This window comes from Lethenteron reissneri, chromosome 51, assembly GCF_015708825.2.
Source record: "Lethenteron reissneri isolate LAM-NWPU_2019-01 chromosome 51, ASM1570882v1, whole genome shotgun sequence".
In the NCBI taxonomy this organism is placed as follows: Eukaryota; Metazoa; Chordata; class Hyperoartia; order Petromyzontiformes; family Petromyzontidae; genus Lethenteron; species Lethenteron reissneri.
In genome coordinates, this window is record NC_083829.1 from 10089750 (window position 1) to 10108886 (window position 19137).

Consider the following 19137-nt stretch of genomic DNA (forward strand, 5'->3'; position numbering starts at 1 on the left):
AGATGCGTTCTAGAAAAGTGCCGCGTTCAGCGGACCAAAAACAACAAAAACCGCGTTGAAGGCGAGGGAGTTTCCGCAGACGCCGAATCACATTTGCGATGTCAAATTTAGCCTGCGGTCATCCCGTGGCAGGACTGAGAGCTCTGAGATGAGGCAACGTCGCCACGCAACGTTTCATTCCGCATACTGCATCGTACCGCTCAGCTGCGCGCCTACACAGAGGAGGTGAGCGCAGCGGTTTTGGGGGCGTCCATAAATGACGTCACGCACCTGGGGGGGGGGGCGGGGTCAGACATTTGTGACGATGTGTGACGAGGGGGCGGGGGGGGGGGTGTTTGAGAAATGTGACGTCACATCAAAATGCGCAACTTTAAATAAATATAGACGACACGTTCTACTTAATTAAATATATATACTTGTAAATAAATGTTTACTCCTACAACATCAGAGTGCAGCGGCACATTCAATACGCTCTACAATGACAATAATTTAAAGCGATTTGAAGCATGGTTTTTTTTTGGGGGGGGGGGGGGCAGAGCTTTGTGACGTCATATTTGAGGGGGGGTCTGACTTTTCGTGACGCCGTGTGACTAGGGGGGGGGGGGTGGAAATCGCCCAAAATCGCGTGACGTCATTTATGGACGGCCCCTTAGCGCACTGCACGATGAACCCGGGTTCCGTTCCCGCTCGCGGCCAACCATCCGTGACAAATGTCCGAACCAGTGCTGGGCCTCCGCTAGGTCGACTCAGCCTCAAAAGGTACGGTGCGTGAACATCGCCACTGGGGGGAGACAAAGGCGGGCGGGACGGAGCGTGGTTGCCGGCCTTCGTCGGTGCTGCTGCTCGCTAACAGCACTTGCCCCCGACGTCTGTGAAGGCTACCACGGGGGGGGGGATCTTTGTCTTTGTTGTGTGCAAGAGTGACTCTCAGCCCAATGGCTCCGCGTGCCGAGGGTGCGTTGTGGGATTGTTATCGCTCACGGCACTCGCCTTTGGCCATTCCTCGTTGTTCTGCTCCGAGCTTTGGCGAGTGTGCACACGAAGAACGCATCAAAACACATTACACACAAAGACAAAGAACCCCCCTCCCCATGTAGCCTTTGCGCACTGTAGGGGCAAGTGCTGTTTGCGAGCACCTATGCACAGGCTGGAACAGTACATGAGGGGGTGGGTGGCCAGCACCATGCCCGACCGCCTTTGTCTCCCTAGTGGTGATGTTTACACACCGCACCAGATACTCATTTGAGGCTGAGTCGACCTAGGGGAGGCCCAGGACCGGTTCCAATAATCGTCACTGGTGTTGGCCGTGAGCGGGAATCGACCTCGGGTCGCCGGGTTCATAGCGGAGCGTGCTAACCGCTACACCACCGCTCCCCACACACACACACAGACACACACGCACACACAGACGCACACAGACACATGCACACACTCTCACACGCAGACACACGACGACGAGGAGGATGATGATGATGATAATGACGACGATCTTCTGCTTGACCTCAGAAGCTCAATGGGAAATGTCTGTTTGCAAGTCATCTGTTCAGGGCGGAGCGACACGCGAGAGGGTTTTATTGTCATCGTTGTCGTTACGAGCCATCTCCCCCCCCAGATGTCTTTCCTCTGCTCAGCACTCGAAGTCCTGCGCAATGCATCAGGCACTCATTTAAGGCTCAGCTCACCCAGGGGGCCCACGACATGACGGGATGCATCACTCCATCGCTTCACTGCCGAATTTGGACGCGGCTTAGGAGTCGAACCCAGGCAGGCGGCATATCGCAGCTACTTCGCACCCAGTGATGCTGAGGGTGCACGTGCACCACCAAACCGCGTGTCGCGTCAAACGCTCATCGCCGCACAACCTCACAGCGGAGAAATACTAAATATAGCAGGCTTCGGGTGCAGGCAAAGTGGTTCTCCTTGGGAAACAATCATAGCCTGAAACGGGCTATTATGGCAATGCATGTTTTCTCTTTTGTGGCAGTGCTAGAGAAAAAAAACAAGAGGGAGTGTGCGTTTATTTCCATTCGTGGGTGGTAGGTGTTCTGCCGATACAATCCGTTATTTTAAATGCATTTTCCTCCCCTCACCCCCCCCACAATTCTATTCTTTCTGTTGGTCTCTCGCCATCCTATCACGGGACAATGCTATTCGTCACCCCGTGTGTTTGTGTGAGAGAGAGAATGCCCCGCGGGAAGTAGAATTCACAAAACTACTTCTGAGATCCCTTTAAAAATTCGAAATTTAGATGATTCAGTTTTGTGTGTAATATATAGCTTTGGGTCAAACTCGGAACCATGTCTGACAGAGAGGTGGGGGGGGGGGGGTTCATGGCAATGGACATCTTGCAGTTCATCAACATTGCTTTAAATAATCTTGTAAACTTTATTTTTGTTGGCTGATGAGACCTTGAATTGCATTCTCTGGCTTGATATTTCACGCAAAATAACCCTTCGCGTCGTGGAGAAATTCACGGAGCAAACGTTGCCAAGTTGAAAAAACGCATCCTTCACGAACTTGTCTGTCCACGTAAAAAGAAAGGAAATACATTCCATCGGCCGCACGGCCTTCTGGGAACATTATTTTTTCTCAGTCGAAATGGGTCTGAGGGTTCTAGATTTGAAGTTTTCGTCACTGCAAGGATCCATACTTTGGTTCTTTCGGTAAAGTCACGTAGATGAAAATAAAAAATGAAAATAAAAAATAAAAATAAAGAATAAAATATAAATAACTAAATTAAATCACGACGTTTTGGAAGCAAAACAAGCCTCCATTCTTATTGTTTATTTTTATTTTTTTATTTTCATCCACGTGACTTTACCGAAAGAATCAAAGAGTAGGGTCTGAGGGTTTGCATGTTGTTAACCCAGTGCTGCTGATGCTGCTGCTGCTATGGGGGGTAAACAAACAAAAAACACAACCATTGCGTTTATATTGATGTGGTGGGACAGATATGCACAAGAGGACACGCTGCTGCGGAGAAATATTCATCACATGGCAGTCAAACCCAATGTATTATATTCTCAAGGCTGGAATTTAATCAAATTCAATGAAAAAAACACACTCAATCTGATGTGTTTTTTTGTTGTTAAGCCATTCGTGACCGGGCCGACATAATCACCTCGGCGCACTTGAGAACTTGATTTGATCACGGACGGCTTAAACCCCCGATTCCAAGAACACAGTTCACCTGCTTATATTTTTATTTGAATGCTCGCAAAATATTGATGTCATTTTGAAACCATCCTTTGTATCTTTGCTACATTCACCACGGCAATCTAATGTCCCCTTGGACACACTGGATGGAATATGTTGGTATGTCTAACACGTGGACTTCCACGACCAATATTTACCAAAATAGAGTTTGTTTTGGGTTAGATAGCGTGAGATAACCCCAAAAAACCTCTTATGGATAGGCTTTTATGTTATAGGATGGTATGTTATAGGATGGTATGTTATAGGATTGTATGTTATAGGATGGTCTGTTATAGGATGGTCTGTTATAGGATGGTCTGTTATAGGATATGTTATAGGATGGTATGTTATAGGATGGTATGTTATAGGATTGTATGTTATAGGATGGTCTGTTATAGGATGGTCTGTTATAGGATGGTGTGTTACGGGATGTATGTTATAGGATGGTATGTTATGGGATTGTATGTTAAAGGATTGTATGTTATAGGATGGTCTGTTATAGGATGGTATGTTATGGGATGGTATGTTAAAGGAATGTATGTTATAGGATGGTCTGTTATAGGATGGTATGTTATGGGATTGTATGTTATAGGATAGTATGTTATAGGATGGTATTTTATAGGATGGTCTGTTATAGGATGGTATGTTATAGGATGGTCTGTTATAGGACGGTATGTTATAGGACGGTATGTTATAGGATGGTATGTTATAGGATGGTATGTTATAGGATGGTATGTTATAGGATGGTATGTTATAGTATGGTATGTTATGGGATGGTATGTTAAAGGATTGTATGTTATAGGATGGTCTGTTATGGGATGGTATGTTATGGGATTGTATGTTATGGGATTGTATGTTATAGGACGGTATGTTATAGGATGGTCTGTTTTAGGATGGTATGTTATAGGATGGTCTGTTATAGGATGGTCTGTTATAGGATGGTATGTTATAGGATGGTCTGTTATAAGATGGTATGTTATAGGATGGTAGGTTATAGGATGGTATGTTACGGGATGGTGGTTATAGGATGGTATGTTATAGGATGGTATGTTATAGCATGGTCTGTTATGGGATTGTAGGTTATAGGATGGTCTGTTATGGGATTGTATGTTATAGGATGGTAGGTTATAGGATGGTATGTTATAAGATGGTATGTTATAGGATGGTAGGTTATAGGATGGTATGTTACGGGATGGTAGGTTATAGGATGGTATGTTATAGGATGGTATGTTATAGGATGGTCTGTTATGGGATTGTAGGTTATAGGATGATCTGTTATGGGATTGTATGTTATAGGATGGTATGTTATAGGATGGCGGCGGCCACCGCACCGAGCGCTTTCAGACGCGCTTCTGTGGCCGTGTGAGCGCGTGACGGTGACGCGGTGGGGAGCGGTGGTGCAGTGGTCAGGGCGCTTCAACACGAACCCCGGCCACCCGAGTTCGATTACCGCTCATGGACACCGCCACCAGCACCAGTGTTTCACGCCGCCAGTTAGGCTACATTCTCTTCCTAGTTCTTTCGGTAAAGTCACGTAGAAGGAAAATAATAAAATAATAAAAATAAAACATAATAAAATAATTCTCACGACGTTTCGGCTACAACGCAAGCAGCCGTCCTCAGGTGAAGAATGAAACGTCACCAAGCTTGGAGCGTATATTTAAGCTGGAGGGGGAAGAAGAGCGCCTTGACAAAATAATTTGTATATCAAGAGGGATTTAGCTTTAAATCGAAATCTAGGCTACATCCTGTTACATGTACCATCAAACTGAACCCACGGTGAAAGATACTTCGAAAAACAATACAAACGAGACGGTGAGAACGACACCAGCAGATATGGAATGCACTTTTAAGTAGGATCACGGTGCTGAATGAGCGTGAATCATCACATGCGTAATTAGCGGTGGCGACTAATATACCCTGCGATGCGTCCAACCAATCGATCCTTCCACGATCGATCGGCAGGTATCTTGGGGACGATTCCCATCTGCTTTAAATGAGAAAAGACAAAGATCACCCGCGTAGCGCTAACAAACTGTCGGGGCAAGTGCTGTGAGCGAGCACCCATGAAGGCCGGCGCGGCACATGATCAGAATCTGAATCTTTATTTATCCTGGAGAAATCCGATGAGCTATTAAGCTCTGTTTCACACATGTCCAGTAGTTTTCACAGATGTCCAAAAGTCGTAAGGGGTTGGGCGGCCAACAACCAGGTCCGCCCGCCCGCCCGCCCGCCCGCCTTTGTCTCCCCAATGCCAATGCTTATACAGCGCACCAGGCTACTAATTCGAGGTTGCGTTGACCTCGCAAAGGTGTCGGACATGAGTGGGATTTCAAACTCGGGTCACGTGGTTCGTAGCACAGCACGTTCACAACGACAGTAGCGTTCAGGAGCTGTACCACGGTTCAGGCTGCGTGGAGATGTTATTTATCTCTCTTGGTGCGCAAGAGGTTGTGGGTTCGATCCCAGAGCCTGGCGATGCCTGCTGTATATTTGGATTCATAATCAACGTTTTTGGGTTAGATCGCGTTACTTATAAATGTGTCGTAACCCTCCACCACCCGACACGGCCAATCAGCAAAAAAAAGTGTCACGTTGACAAAAGACAAATAGTGCACTGCTTTAGCCCACCGGTGTGTTGAAGCGTGAAACCACAACATTTACAATTTTTGGGTACGACGTTTCGCTGGTAATTGCATCCAGCATCATCGGGAAATTCGCCAGAATGGTGTTGTGGTTTCACGCTTCAACACACCGGTGGGCTAAAGTAGTGAACTATTTGTCTTTTCTCAACGTGACATTTTTTTTGCTGATTGGCCGTGTCGGGTGGTGGAGGGTTACGACACATTTATAAGTAACGCGATATAACCAAAAAACGTTGATTATGAATAATATTGGTTGCGAAAGCCTGCTACGTGTTAAACTGTATATTTGGAGTTCGCGAGTTCTCTCTCTCTCCCCCGTGGTGGCCGTGCGGATTGTTCTCTGTTGTTTCTCTGGTTTTGCCCTCCACATTTTACAAACATGGGTTCAGATTAGTTGGCCGCTACTATAAATTCTCACGTGTGATGATTTCAGCCACTTCGTTGAGCTATCGAGTGTGGCCAGGCCGTCCCTGAAAAAATAGCTGATAACTCAACAGGCATTAGCTGTTAAAATTAGCTGCTAAAATTAATAAAAAATGTGTATCCCGAGCCAAACGTTTCAGCCGTCTTCTCTATTGAACCCTTCGAACATATCTTACAGTTCAACCCTCACTGGACATTTGTAATGGATTGTACGGCAAGATCACGGAGTGATTGGATGCCGCTCTTCAGATCTGCAAAGGGACTTAATGATGGAATCTATATCTCGCGGGAAATCAAGAGTTTTTGCTCGGAATATTTGAATAGTGATGAATTATTTCAATAACCTACACGGCAGTTCCCTATGAACGTTCACTACATGGCGCAGTTTTTCACTCGGCCACAATAAATGATTTTAATTAAATGTTTTTTCTCTCTCTCTCACCCCGTCTCTTCCTTGGATGTTGGATTTGTAGACAATTATTCTTGGTTGTATATCCATGGCAGGTCATCTGTTTGCATTTTGTGATATTGTGCAGGAGAGCTTGGGACTTGTTCTTGTGCCCTGGCACCTACGCTCAAATGCTTATCGGGTAATCATAGCCCCACCGCAGCCTGGCACGACAGTGCAGCTATGATTTAAGCGACAAAATATATAAACAGACAATACCATCTCCTTTCCACGTATAGATATATAAAAATGCAAGTATTTTTTTTTACACATCCCATCAATCAGCCACACGGCCTTCTGGGCCTTCTCGACAGGTTTTGTCATTCACTGCCTCATCAGCAGATTTGGGCTTTCTTCAACTGAAGCTCGTGAGCTGCCAGATGTGTCCAGGCAAGGGCCCTCCTCTCTGTGATGAAAAACTGAACATCACACATTAATTATGGTTGAAAGGAGCGGGTGCTCTCTTTAGTGAATAAAAAAAAAACATTGAAAGTAATTTCACCCACTCGTTAGGACGGTGATCATGTCCTCATTACAATCCCTGTGGTAGGAGTGGAAATTCCACGTTCGTATGGCGAGGCCACCTTAAAGGCAGTCACTGCTGACTTTCCGCGAAGTGGTACTCATGAATAATAGCCCAGATCAGGGATTATAGCCTCGATAATCTCTCGAGGGATGATGACAACAACGATGATGTCATCATCCCTGGATGGATACTGGCTTGAGTTGGCACCTGGCTGGGATTTGAACTCGTTTTAGAATTGCACATTATGGAATCTAATCAAAATTCCGTTTACATTATTGATGGTCTGGCGCTGCCTGCCTGCCCGCCTCTCTCTCTGTCTTGCCCTTCTGTCACCTCGCTCTGCCTCTTCCGCTCCAAGCTCCTGGGACCATGGCTCTTCTGAAGTCCCTCGCATTATTCCGCCCGCCCCGTCTCTCCGTCTGTGGACCGGCTCGCGATGTGTCCTCCCCTGTTGATGTCGCCGCCCTGTGAATTGTGTGTCCCCCCGCAGCGCGAAGCGCTTCGCCTCGTCCTTCACACCCCACCCAACCCCGCCACCGCGCCGCTCAACTTCCTCGCCGCTTGCCGCCCACCGCTTTCTCTTCTCCGACATCGATGACAATTTTCGCCGGGGCCAGCGGTGGCACCGCGCGTGGCCCTCTCGGCGCCCAGCCTCATTTATTCTGAGCTCGTGGAGCTCGTGGCTAGGGGCGAAGGCTCATTGACAGGAGGACTCGGGACACCACCACCACCCCGGGTTTTCGTGGGCCGCAGCGCCGCGCGTTATTTGACGAGCGTGGAACGCCGCCGCCGCCGCCACGAGCGCGCGCACATGGAATGCTCGCACGTGGAATACTCGCACGTGGAATGCTCTTAGACGAAAGGTTCCCCCCGCAGAGCCTGTTTGGGGGAAAGCGCCCTGTGAAGTCCAACAACAGCACACGACGAGGTGGGGTGGATAGCGCCACGCCCGGCCGCCTTTGTCTCCCCGATGGCGATGTTTACGCAGAATATCACGACCTCGTTTGGAGGCTGAGTCGATCTAGGGGAGGCCCAGAACCGGTTTAGATTTTCGTCACCGATGTTGGCCGCGAGCGGGGACTCGGGTCGCCGGGTTTGCATCGCAGTGCGCTAACCACTGACCCGCCGCTCCTCACGTGTACAAGTGTAAGTGTACACGTGGACACGTGTTCATCTGTAAGTGTACTTATGTACACTCAATTGACACTTGCGGAACGAGCGCGCGACGACGCGAGTACGAAACAAGTCTTGTCGCTCGCACAGTTTGAATTTATAGAACGGGACATTCAGGACCTCGGCGAAAATTCACTTTGCAAGTTTTTCTCTCTACAAATGTTGCACTGACACAGCTGACAGAATTGTTCAGAGTTCCCGTTAGGATGTTTAAAACAGCCTCGTTGTTTATGCAAAATGCCTGCAATACGTGATTTTGAATCCAATCCAAGAATTATATGCACGGCCCTCGAGCGAAACAGTTTGGTGATAGGCCTCTTTCAAATACTCCAGTACCCTCTTGATCATCGCGTTGGGTAATCTGTGCTCCGTTCTTAGAGGGACTGAAGACTTTAAACTATGGCCAGCGTCGACCGATAATTCCATTTAACAAAGCAGCCCTGCTTCCTGCAGATGTGCCGTCGTTTTGGCCTTCCATCGCCGTGTTTACCTTTTGATTTTTTAATAAATGGAGCTGACAACCGCCACGGGTTTCAGAAAAAAAGAGGACTCGAGCAGCTTTTGCTCCGTGCGGGCAATTTAAATTGAACGCCGCTCAACGAATGCCTCTTCATAGCTCGTTCTATTCTGTACGCGCGTGCGTTCGCGTACGTGCACGCGCGCACGTGCACACGCGCGCGCGTGCGTTTGTGCGCGTGCGCGCGGTGGTTAGCGCTACGCTGCTTTACGAACCCGGCGACCCGAGTTCGATTCCCGCTCGCGACCGGCGCCAGTGGCGAATGTTCGAACCTGGTTCCTCGGCCCTCCCCTGGGTCGACTCGGCCCTAAGTGAGCACCTCGTGCTGTGCGTAAAACATCGGCACTGGGGAGACAAAGGCGGCCGGGAAATTAAGTTGGCTACCCGGCCGCACGTGTCGGCCCCAACAGTCTGTTAAAAACTATACGGGGGGATCTTTGTCCCTGCACTGCGTTTACATATTTACACACGTGTGCATGTGTACGTTTACATATATACATGTACGTGTTGCGTTTACCAACGTGTGTACGTGTCTTTTTATGCGTGTGTGGGGAGCGGCGGTGCAGTGGTTAGCGCCCTATGCTGTAAACCCAGCCACACGAGTTCGATTCTCGCTCATGGCCAAGACCAGTGACCATTATCTGAACCGGTACTGGGTCTCCCCTACGTCGACTCAGCCTCAAAATGAGCACCTGGTGTGGTGTGTAAACATCGCTGGGCGTGTTGCTGGTCACCCACCCTCTCGTGCGCTGTGCCGGCCTTCATAGGTGTTCACTCACAGCACTTGGCCCAAAAATCCTTGAAGGCTATACGGGAGAGCTTTGCCTTTGTTTACGCCTGTACTCATGTGCGTCGCCCATCACCCAAATCCCAAGTTTCCCTACACTCACATTACAAAGTTACGGCTACTCATGGCTGAGGTTACTCATGGTCTGTTCAGGGCTACTTATATGGGTATTCAGTGCTCTGATCCTGGTGCTGCGATGCGCAGGTGTGCGTGTGTGCACTGACTACCGCATTGATTATGCAAATGCAAAAAATCGTAAAGAAATTATCTCATAAAGGTTTTTTTCAAAGTCCTTGAATTTCATTCGCAGGCTTGATACTTGAGGCTAAACAATCACGTACGGGACCCTCATCCGTCATCGGATAGATCGAGGCTCCTCGACAGACCTGTTCTCCACCTGAGGACGGCTGCTTGCATTGTGGCCGAAACGTCGTGAGAATTATTTTATTATGTTTTATTTTATTACTTTATTATTCTTATTACTTTATTATTTCAGCACCCATCCCAGATGAGACCTATACTTGCAGCTGTTGTGGCAGGACCTGCTTGTCCCGCATAGGCCTCTTCAGCCACCAGCGTGCCTGCAGAAGACGTGGATGTCCTTCCTAGATCTTCGTTCGCGAAGCCAAGCCATGATGACTTTATTATTTCCATTCTACGTGACTTTACCGAAAGAACCAAGAAGAAGATCGAGGCTCGTGATATGCTGAACCTTTCACACTGACGTAAAACAAGACGGACGCACTTATTCAAGGAGAGGGAGATAAAAACAAATTGAGGCATCCCAGTAAAGGTGTGCTTTGCAAGTTGCAAGGAAAACCTCTGCGGAGATGGAGCAAATGGGCTCGTGTGTACGAGTTTGTTTGGACCGACTCGTTGAAGCGTCTGCAAACGTACGTTGCCCTAAGCTCGCTGGGATGTGGTCGTAAATATTTCATCGCGCATTGTGCAGGCAATTTTACATAATCTATTCGCTACACTGAGAGCAGAAGTTAAACCTTTTTTTTTGTTCAGGAGAATTGCCTCTAAAACAAAAAGCACCAATCAACAAAAATGCGCGAGAAATATTCGTCAAATTCTCTCTCCCGCACTTCCGATTAGCACGTTTGGAGATGTACGGTGTGAAAGAAGTTCAACATACGTACGCACATGAGGTACATGATACAAACCCCCCAAATGCTGATTGAGCATTGGGGCTATGCGGCACATGATGACGGTGAGTTTTTATTAAAGAGGCCCTCTGTACTTTACTTTTTTTTATCAACACCAGCGGGATGATGGACTTTGTCAGCCCAACGAGGATTTGAACTCACAGCGCTCTGACAGAGGTTCAAGCTCCGCATCCATATATTTATAAATCTATATCATATAATCACGGAATCTCAACCCTCTTTCAGCAGGATGTCAGGTGATCAGAGAGATTTGAAACGTCGTAGCCAATGTGGGGAGCTTTTCAGAGACTCACAACGCAGTGCGAAAAGCCTTCAAGTCCCTGCAAGATCTGAGCGAGCCGCTTGCTGTCATCGCCGTCTCACTGACCCCAAACTCACTGGCACATCTAAAAAAAATTACCCGTAAAAACAAAGTTTTTCACTATAAATCCTTTATATGCGTGGCGGCTAGAGTCCTCTCGTCCTCTGGCTTGAGATGGCTGCCACCTATGGGTCAGATGATTGCCTGCCACCATTAAGTAATTGGTAATTTAATATAATTTATTTTTTCCTAAAAAGTGGAAAATTTTGGAAAAACGTTTTCACGAAAATAAATTGTCACGCACAACGAGTCTGTGTGCAAAACGTCAGCTCGATTGGCTCACGGGAAGTGGGTTAAAAAACGACCGAAAGATTTGCACGGTCGTAAGCGCGCAAGCAAGCAAGCAGGTGAACTTAATATAAAGGATTTAAAAAGCCCCACCACGAAACGTTCGTTTTTTGTTAATATATTTGAACCTATCTACGTGACTTTAACCGAAAGACCCAAGAATAAGAACACGAAATGGCGTCAGTTGCATAACGCGCCTCCACAACTGTTGCTCGCACGCGCTGGGAGACGACTCGACTTTGGCTCGACACGGACCTTTTTTTTTAATAAGCCAAACGCCGTGGCACCTGACTGGCAGCCCAGCGCATTATCCCGTCGAAGAGTAAATGTTTAATTGAGGCATCCTTTATAGTGCCCGATATTATAGCTTCACATTGGCGCTTGTCTGCGTCTCGCGTGCCCTGTTATTTGCCGCTATGCGAGCCCTGTTATTTTCCGCTTTGATAAAGAACGGTGGCTTTGGTGCGCGCGGACAGGACGTTAATTACATGGGCTGCCACCGCAGCCCACAGGCCCGCATCAGATGCCTTGATAGGGCCCCGTCGGCTGATAGGTTAATGCCTGTCATTTAAATCGTCAGTGTCAGAGCAAATGCCTCGGTGGGGTGGATCGCGTGCTAATGACTTGTGTAAGCCAGTCTAGCGCAAAGCAAGGGGTTTCCCAGAATGCATTAATCAGTTGATGTTTTTAAATAAAAAAATCAGCGATTGTGTAACACGCACGAAATAGACATCCGCATTGCTCTGATGTGAGCCGTTGGTCACTCAAGTTGAGTATTATCACATTGGTGCGTGTGCGCGTGGTCACCTCTCAGTAAACATGGAAGTTTGGGCCTGCTATGGGCAAAGACGTTTTATTACAGCCATTCCTCAGATGCACAACATCCGATGTTCATTTCGGCCTGTTCATGAGCTGTGCATCTTGAGTCGTGAGATTTCTCAATTCCCGTGCCACGTCAAAGCCACATCAGTGCCCCACGCTGGGCTGACTCGGGACAGTCGGGGAGTCTTAGGCAAGTCCACCCAACTCCACGTCCTCCCATACCCCATCAGCTCCATCTCTTCTCCAGCCCCGTGTCGTGCCCGTTTAGCCCCTTCTCTCTCTCTCTATCCGGCCACACAGAAGCTGCTCACGTACCCCAACAATCGCGCACACGCACGCACACTCACACACCCCACCACCTTGACATGTGCAGCTCGCTGGCTTTCAACTTCAACACGGAGCTGCCACGCTGTTGGGTGTGGGGATTCGGCCTAATCCGGGCTCTTCGCTTCTCCTGCACAGCTTTAGCAAATGCGCGTTTTTTTATTTTGTTACGGAGAAGGACCCGTGTTGAAAATTAAGTTTCAGGCTCCACCTTGCCTCACTTTCATGTTTTATGGAGCGTTTAAGACAATTTCAGCACTGCATTTGGTCACGATAAATATTCATGAATTATCATGCGTTGCACCTGGGATCGTGAGAGTATATGCAACACTGCCTCACTACCAAGAGTGATGTTATTAATATCTATTCATGCATATCACCAAAGTCTCGCAATACTAATAAAACACGCTTCATGTTTCTGCTGATTACAGAAAGATCGGATGTTCTGCCGTTTGGCACTCAGGCTCGGGAAAAAGCAAAAACAATTTGTGGAAGGATCAGGCGTGGCAGTCGTAGACTATGTGACGCAGCTTTCTACACGTATCTAAAGAGCCTCGGCACCATACTCGACCAGAATCTCTCATTTGGTCACCACTGCAATTGTCATATCAGGATTTGAAGCTTTCGTGACTGCAAGGATTCATATTCTTAGGTTTTTTCGGTAAAGTCACGTAGGTAAAACATTCAAATTAATAAAAGTAAAATAAGGTGGAAGACGGAAGCTTGTGTTGCCTCCGAAACGTCGTGATTTTTATTTTATTTTACTTTTATTAATTTTTATGTTTTACCTACGTGACTTTACCGAAAAAACCTAAGAATATGTCATATCAGGGCTCTGCGACGCAGTCGATCACGATCGAGTCGTGACGTAGCCAACACGGTGGCGCGCAGCGTAGTGCATTGACAAGGCTCGATTGTTGCAACTCGCTCCTCTACGGGACGTCTGGCAAATGTTTTACCAAGCTGCAGCGTGTATATTAGTACTAGGCACGTGTCGTGACGGGTGCTGCAAGGTCCCACCGTGTCCGTCCAGCGCTCGCCGAGCTGCATTGGTTTCCTTGCTGCTGAACGTATACATACGGTCGCACGCATTACACACACACACAGAGTACTTGCAACAAATGAACCACAATGCCTTGCTGATTTCGTCAAGGAGCTTGAACCATCATCACGCCAACTCCGGTTCATCCTCGCAGCGGCGGCGTTTGGCGCAGCTGTCGAACAAAGAAGGTGGCCACCGCGCCGTGCGCTTTCAGACGCGCTCCTGCGGCCATCTGGAATGTTCTTCCTTCCAATATTAGGAAGCCACTGGAGCTAGGGACTGCTTTTCGTGTTTAGTTTGTCGCCCTTACCCCGCACCTGTGATTAGCACGGTTGGCTACGTACGGTTCGAAAGAAGTTCAACATACATGCGTAATATTAACAGAGTATTGACTATTATTCAAGTCTGTATTTACACTTGCTGTGCTGGGTGGCCTGCTTTGTATCCTTACACCTCTTTTCCACTGGCACATCCGAGCCAGCGCAGGGCCACATAAGATGTGGGTAACGGCTTCCCACCGGCTAGTATCATTGCACACTCTGCTACTCGTCACGCGCTTGTCTGGCTTGACCACCTCAATGTGTTCACTGTAGCTGATCTCACTGTAGCTGATCGCTCTGTATCCACATCAGCCACACAAAAGCACAAGTAGACGGCTAGCTATGTGCCGTGCCGTGCCCTGAGCCAGACGGTGATACGGTGGTTTCGCAAGGAGACATCTGGCTCTGTGGCCAAGCCAGGGGCAAGGGGAGTGGGGCTGATGCGCGGTGTGGCTTTAGTCAGGACACCGTTGAGGAAGAATCAGTAACGTGGCATCACCATTGATCTACTGTATCCGAAAACCCGAAATGGCAACCACGTGCAACGATACCACCTTCCGCATGTTTTCCCGCCAAATGCGGTGTCACGTGGCATCCGCTGATCAGAATCAGAATATTTATACTGCAGGGGGAATCTTGTGAGCTATAAAGCTCTTTTTCACAGGCGTAAGAACGTCACGACGGCAAACAATCAACAGAAAAAACACGATCGGAGCGCAACGTCCAAGAAAGGTCAATATTGTTAGCACGGAGACATTTTGCATGCCCACAAAGTGTCAATGTTCTGAACATCTCTGAAAAGATCTGAAATTGTCTTTAAAATAGACAGGAGCGGGGAGGGGGGGTTGGTAGTTGTGGCTCCATTGACAAGCACCACGAGATGTGTTTTGAACAACAGTGTTAAGTCACGTAGAATGGAAATAATAAAAGAATAAAAATAAAACATAATAAAATAATTCTCACGACGTTTCGGCCACAACGCAAGCAGCCGTCCTCAGGTGGAGAGCAGGTCTGTCGAATAGACAGAGTCTGAATGACACACTCCAGGCTTGGAGCGACTATTTAAGCTGGGATGGAGGGGGGGAAGGGCGCCTTGACAAAATAATTTGCATATCAAGAGATTGAAAAACTCGGATTAAACGCATTGACGCGATGAGGCTAGAGCAGCCGCGATGTCGAATAGCTTGTGTGCGAGCGTGGGAGACAAATCCAATTTTGGGGCCCCCCTCCTGACCGATCCTGAGCTGATAATGTCGTTACTGGGCCACTGACCCGAACAGGAGGCTTGAGCGGTTGGTGTTGGTTGTTGAGAGGGTTACTTTCATTAAAAGGTAATCCAGCTTGATCGCTTAATTACGCGAGGTTGCAGAAATAATGTGGAGTAATCTAATTCCAACATTGCCGGAATGCTGAAAGTAATGTAATCTGCCTCACTTGATGCTGTTTGCGGTCATGCCCCTTGAATGATTATCTTGCGTCCAGGCTGATACAGCCTCTGAGATTCAAGTATGCTGCTGTATTGGCAGGTCTAGATCCATGATCTGTATGCACACGACTGCTCTTGTACGCTTTTATTATCCCAAGCAGCACGTGTGATAATGTGTTTCTATAATAATAATGATTAACCCCTCCCCCCCGGCGGTTTTGAACTTGAATTCTATTCGTGAGATATTCCTCAAGGCAACTGTGCTCTGGGTGTGTTGTCCCGACAATAATCCATTCGAAAAGTCTTGCGTTCTCGAGAACAGCCGTTCTCGAGATTGTCACAGCATTTCTGCTGAAAAGAACAACTTCAAAAGTGGTCTTTTAGTTTGACACAATGGGGGGGGGGGGGGGGGGGAGGGCGGCAGACTTCCCCATATACTCTCCTGTGAGATCGGTGTTCCTCGTATGAGAGTCAGACGTGCATTATGACTCCCGGTGTCAGATTTTTGTTTTAATTATTCACGTGATCCGCGATCATTTTTTTTTGAGTTAGGCCGCGTAGTGGTTTGAATAAACCTGCAATCTTTCACTACCCGACACAGCCCAATAAACAATTATTGTCACGTGTGCGAGCATTTAACGCCCCAATAATTATTAGTATTATTAGTTCAGCTCACCGGTAAAGCTGCATATTAATCCTCACAACCGAATTTTGCAATTAGATGATCACGTGGCCTAACCGCAAACATCTATTACGAATTATAATATTATCTGGGCAAAGAACAAACAAACCTACGTTTTACGTGATATCATTGGTGTACAGTCGTCGCTGACCCAGGCCGTGACCACAAACTCATCACTTTTGATGGCCTGGTTTAATTGTGGGTGACAAGCCCATGCACAAACCCAGGATCTCAGCAGCGCTGACTCAATGCTCTGACCTCTGAACCACCACGGATCACAGAGAGCAATAAACCGGCTGATGCAACGTATAACACGATTTCGAAAACAGAGCAATCATCCGGTGTTACTGCTACCGTTGGTAATCTGATTACAGGAACGCGGTACGCTAGCCGATGCGTTCCTGGTCGTGAAAATTATTTAATTTGATGTTTTTGTAGCTGCCATGTTAGGGACGCGAATGAGCCGACGGGTCCGTGAGTAGTGTGCATCGCGTGCAAAAGCAGCCTGAATTATTTGTGTTACCCGCAGAGTTGGAAAGTCGAGGATGAAGTGTGAATTCTGATTAGGTCCGTGCTGAGCAACCGGAGTCCGCGTGCGTGCAAGGCTGCGGTGACCCCCTTAGTCCACGTTCAGGCGCCCTGCTGGTTTTATTTTATTTTAAAGGAGCTCAGTTGGTGCTCAAAGCCCCAGGACATCCGATGGTGGCTGTCATGCCCTAGCGCCTTATGGTCAGCATCCTTAGGCAATGGGCCCTGTGAATATCAAAACGTGGGCCAAGCCAGTCCATTAAGTGAGTTAAAAAAAATTCTCCCTACTCAAGCAAGCATTGGGCAGGGCTTAGCTCTGTTGCCTGTTTGTTTGTCCTGGGCCAGTGGTGGACAATTCACATTCCTGTGACAGAGACCAGGGATTCCAAACGGGCCCTAATTAAGTGAGGATCTAAGACATTCATAACGTGTCAGTCACAGCCACCGAGCCGGTCCCATTGACATCCTGGGTTTGAACATGGCTCTCAGATAGCGTGGCGCTGCTACGAGGTGGGACTTTGGCTCCTACTGAACCACTTCGATTGTTTTGCTGCTATAATTGTCCAAATGATGGGCCACTGTGCTGAGCTATCATCTGTGATTGCCAGGTCGCTTCTGAAAAATAAGTTAATCCTGCATAATGCACGGGCATAATATGACTTTGAAAATCCCCCGCCCACCTCCTACGCATTTCACAAGTAGTACTAATCACATATTTGCATTTCCCATAAATATGCTAAATTCCTCTTGATATGCAAATTATTTTGTCAAGGCGCTCTTCCCCTTCCAACCCAGCTTAAATATATGCTCCAAGCGTGGTGGTGTTTCATTCAGACGCTGTCTCCCCGACAGACCTGGTCTTCACCTGAGGACGGCTGCTTGCGTTGTGGCCGAAACGTCGTGAGAATTATTTTATGTTTTATTTTTATTATTTTATTATTTCCCTTCTACGTGACTTTACCGAAAGAACCAAGAAGATGAACCTCTGGGAGCGTTGCCCGGTATGATGGGGGTGGTTTAGTTTTATGTCTACGTGTTTGGATGATTTGTTTACCTTTCATGTACTTTGCACCCTTGTGTTTTTGCACTGTTTGTTGTTGTAACGTCCCGACTGGACGTCTGTGGAATAGAGCTTCATAGCTCATCGGATTTCCTCCTGCAGTGTCAATACAAGATTCTGATTCTGAACGGTGTGACGTCACGACGTGGCCCGCTCGGCCAATGAGGGCGCAGCTTCCCATAACGTTCGCTAATGGGGTCAGTCCCATAAGAAAGCCCTCTGGAGCACTCTGCCCAACGGACGAACCCCGAGTACGGTGACCTGATAAGTCATCGACGCAATACGTAAATCACTCTTTTTATGGGGGGGTCATCTCGATTGGTGGCCGCAAGCAACGTGGCGAGAAGTCGATGTTGCTGAGGTCAAGGGTCAGTCCGCTGTCTATCCATTGGACGACCAATGTCTACTTCCCGACGAGGTTACTCATTTCTTCGGTGGGCTGACGAAACATCTCGGGATTTGAACTCACGACCCAATCGTGAAGCCGAGTGCTCCGCGTTGCCGCCCGGCTCGATTGAAACGTTTCTGAAATAACAGCGCAAATGATGGTTTAAGGTTGCCGTGCACAGGATTGGCCATCTGGTGGGCCATACGGTCTGAGATGCATGTTCAACTGTGGGCTTGTGTGTCATTGAAATCCCACCAGATTCGGATTGCCTCTTGGGCTGCGTCCAGCAGTGAACAAAGGTGCAATGTTAATTATTAATTCGACATCGGTTGTATTGGCAGAGTCTGAAATGGCAGTGCCCATACGTGCCTCGCAGTTACTAATTAGCGTGTTATTTGCTGTGCTTCGTGGTGGATGCGACATCGCTTGGCGTGGCGCGATGACCACCACAACCACGTGACTTTTATTTCGTGTTGTGCGCGGTGCTTTTAGCGCCACAGCGCGTGCATTTGTAGCGTTTATTTTCATTTGTTTGCTGGTGACTTTGTGTATTTCATCATTAGACCTCTTTTGCCAGTACCAAAATAAAATAATAGGGTTTTCTCCCTTTTTTCTGGCAATAAAACTGAAACCTTTTTACAAGGATTCATGTCTGCATTAACCACAATACTTGCAGTCAAATGCAAACAAAAACACACTGATAATATATGCATTGTCCTTGTCGAGGCTCAAAAGAAAGCCGTCCCTTGGTGTGGACCAATCAGTTTCAAGGACAATGCAAATATTATCATAGTGTGTTTTTTTGCATAAAACATAATAAAATATAATTGTATTTTATTATGTTTTATTTGTATTATTTTATTATTTCCCTTCTACGTGACTTTACCGAAAGAACCAAGAAGACGCCTCCTCTATGGGGACCTCATTTGCCAGTAAAAATATGATAATTGGTTCTTTACCCTTCTATCTGGCAACAAAACTGACACCTTTTTGCAAGGAGTCATGTTTGC

General features: G+C 47.5%; 1 protein-coding gene across 1 annotated transcript in view; it reads left to right on the top strand.

The window, feature by feature from the left end:
* The window catches only part of LOC133355583 (caM kinase-like vesicle-associated protein), a 73884-nt gene that overhangs the window by 24566 nt on the left and 30181 nt on the right, over positions 1-19137 (top strand). The window lies entirely within an intron of this gene.